This window comes from Vombatus ursinus, unplaced genomic scaffold, assembly GCF_900497805.2.
Source record: "Vombatus ursinus unplaced genomic scaffold, bare-nosed wombat genome assembly UNPS02014779.1, whole genome shotgun sequence".
In the NCBI taxonomy this organism is placed as follows: domain Eukaryota; kingdom Metazoa; phylum Chordata; class Mammalia; order Diprotodontia; family Vombatidae; genus Vombatus; species Vombatus ursinus.
The window spans coordinates 61,430,261-61,433,902 of record NW_020954557.1 but is presented as its reverse complement, the minus strand read 5'-3'; positions in this window follow the sequence as shown (position 1 = coordinate 61,433,902).

The following is a 3,642-nucleotide window of genomic DNA, read 5'->3' as shown; positions in this document are numbered from 1 at the left end:
CTCGATCTTTGAATTGTTTCTTTCTGGTCACTTGAATTTTTTTTCTTCGACCTGATAGTTCTATAATTTGGCTACAACATTCTTTGGAGTTTTTATTTGAGGATCTCTTTCCTGAGGTAATCGGTGGATTCTTTCAATGCCTATTTTGCCCTCTGGTTCCAGAACATCAGGGCAGTTTTCCTTGACAATTTCTTGAAAGATGTTGGCCAGGTCCTCCTTTTGATTACGGCTTTCAGGTTGTCCAATGATTCTGACATTGACTCTCCTGGATCTATTTTCTAGGTCAGTTGTTTTCCCAATAAGGTATTTTACATTTTCCTTCATTCTTTCAAATTTGTTTGATTGATTCTTGTTGTCTCATAGAGTCATTAGCTTGCACTTGTCCAATTCTAACTTTTAAGGAGTTGTTTTCCCCAGTTAGCCTTTGTATTTCCATTTCCATTTGGCCAATTCTACTTTTTAAGAAGTTGTTTTCTCTTTCCAAGCTGTTGATTCTTTTTTCATAATTCTCTTGCATCACTCTCTTTTCTTTTCCCAATTTTTCTTCTACCTCTCTTATATGATTTTTTTAAGGCAATTGGGGTTAAGTGACTTGCCCAGCACCACACAGCTAGTAAATGCAAGTGTTTGGTCTGAGGTCAAATTTGAACTCAGGTCCTCCTGACTTCCAGGCTGGTGCTCTATCCACTGTGCCACCTAGCTGCCCCCTCTTATATGATTTTTAAGCTCCTTTTTGAGCTCTTCTTTCTGAATTTGAGACCACTTCCAATTTTTCTTTGGAATTTTGCCCATAGGTGTTTTGACATTGTCGTCCTCTTCCAAATTTTTGTCTTGGTCTTCTCTGTCACCGTAATAACTTTATATATTTCTGTTGCTTTTTGATTTTTTTTAACCTTTTTCCTTTCTTTTAGATTTGAGCACTGTGCCTGGATGAAAGGGGCACTGTCTCAGGCTTCTTGTGCCAGGGGCTGTAGCCCTTATTTACTTGATGCTACACTGATGTTTCTCTGAGGCCCATGGGGAACCCTTATGTCTGGTGCTGTGCTGAGTAGATGTGGTGGGAGGTGGCTGGAGCTGCCGAAGGGGTCTGGCAGATTACCTGGTTGTGAGCTGGGGTCCTAGTGGTGGTGTCTAGCATCTGTTGAGACTGGTGGGGTGCTTCTGCATTTCCCCAAAGCTAAACTGAAGGACATGGGTGGTCTGGCCTCTGGAGGCTAGCTATTTGCCTGGGACTGGGCTGAGTATGTGGAGATCTGGCTGCTGAAGGATTCCTATTTTCCTGGGGCTGAAGTATGTGGTGGTTCTTAGAGTTTGAACCTGCCAGTTCCCCTAGCTATGTTAAGGCATGTGAGGGAGTCCTAGTGTTGGCATTTGCCTGCTCCACCAGACTAGGGCTCAGGATCTTCTGCTGGTTTGCTGAGGTGGGGCTTGCTGCTGGCTTGCTGGGATGCTTCCTGTACTGGGCTACACCCCCCCCTTTTACCCAAGTGAAACAGACCTTCCTTGCAGATCTTCCAAGTTTCTTGAGGTAAACGATTTTTCACTCTGTCTTTTTGCTGCTTCTGCTGTTCTAGGATTTGTTTGGGGGTGCTATTTTATGGTTGTTTGGAAGTAAGTATGAGAGAGTTACAGTGATTTACTGCGTACTTTACTATCTTGGCTCCCAGAAGTCCCCTTCTCTGGGTATATTTTAAATGATTTTTATTATTGATTATGGGCATACCATCAAGGAAATCTAGGAAAATATATGTCTCTCTTTCTTCCCAACATACTGTGACAAACTCTCCATTTGAAAGGACATAGTGCATAATATTACAAAGGTTTTATTAATAAAAGGAGGGGGAAAAGGAAAACCTTTTTTCAATCATTACTCCCTAAAATGTAATAAAATCACAAGCCATTTATAGTAGTCACCATTACCATTTGCTTCTAAAGCAAGGGAGGACATATATGAAGTGTTCTCCAATTGTTCTGTACCTTCTCCCCATGTAAGGTGAGGTTAAAGCCACTTTTTCTTAATTGCCATCACTTTCTTCTCTCTAGTTCTCTTCTTTTGTTTTCTTCTCCTTTTTCACTTTTTAAACCCCACTCATGGCCATACAAACCTTCTGTTATTACCATTTATTCTTCTCTATTGATAACATGGGAACAGTGACAATGGGAAACAATCCCAGAATGCATACCTACAGATAATATTAATAGATTCAGAAAATACTAAATAAAATATATATTTTATATATGTACATATATATTTATTTTTTTAACTTAAAGTAACAGAATAAAATAATTTCTCCTACATAATTTTACTTCCCAGTCATCTCCATGTCATGCCACTGAATTTCAGACTTCTCTTTCTCCTTCTTCTATAGCTACTTGGAAATCTGACTTCCATTCCTGGGACACTAGGCTCTAACTGGTGAACTTACACTTTATTTTTCCAAGATTTAAGTCCACCATACCTTTCTTCCTACCATCTCCATGTGTTCCCTTCCCTTTATTAGAAAGTAAGTTCATTGAAGCCAGGGAATAAGTCTAATTTGCTTAGATTTGTATCCCTAGTACTTAGCAAAGTACCTGACACATTGTAAGTGCTTTATCAATACTTTTCATGCATTCATTAATATATTAAATAAATCTGTTTAAAATCAAAAGTCAATATCATATATAACGAAGGAAAATATTAGCATTACTTTCATTATTCTCACCCTTCATAGCCATCGCCCAGAGAAGCAATTCCTATAGGGAAAGGTCCAGCTATCCCCACCAACTGCCAACCAACTGCCACACACAGAGCAAGGAAGCCAGCCCAACTGGGGCAACTAAGTCCCTTGAGGGAGCAGTGGGAGGCAGCATGTGTAGACATGTCAAACCACCACCATCACCTTTATGACCCTTTCCCATCAGACCTTGAAATAAAAGCCCTGGACACTAAGAACCTTGGGAATTAGCAGTGTCCCCAAACCACCAGACTTGCTTTTAACCCATTGTGGAGAGGGGGCTCCCCTTCCTCATCACCACCATCAGCAACAGCTGACCAACTGTCACCAACAGACAGATAGGCACAGGAGCTTTGGGAATATCAATCCCCACCTCCCCTGACTCCCACCAGGCTACAAGTCCATCTACCAGGAGAGCTTGACAGTGCAGTGGATAGACAGCTGGATCTGGAAACAGGAAGACTTGAGTTCAAATCTGGCCTCAGATATTTACTAGCTGTGTGACCCTAGACAAGTCACTTAAGCTTTGTCTACCTCACTTTCCTCAACTGGAAAACAGAGACAATAATAGCACCTACCTGCCAGGGGTGTTATGAGGATCAAATGAGATAACACTTGTTATGAGAATCAAATGAAATAATACTGTGTTTAGCACAGTGCCTGGCTCATAGCAAGTGCTTAACAAATATTTGTTCCTTTCCTCCCTCCTTTTTTAGCCCAGCCTTCATAGCCATCATCCAGGGAAGCAATTTTGGAGTAAGATCTAGTTAAGGGGCAGCAAGGTGGCACAGTGGATAGAACTATGGCCTTGGAGTCAGGAAGACCTCAGTTCAAATCCAGCCTCAAACACTTGAAACTTACTAGCTGTGTGACCTTGGGCAAGTCACTTAACCCTGATTGCCTTTTAAAAAAAAAAAGATCTAGT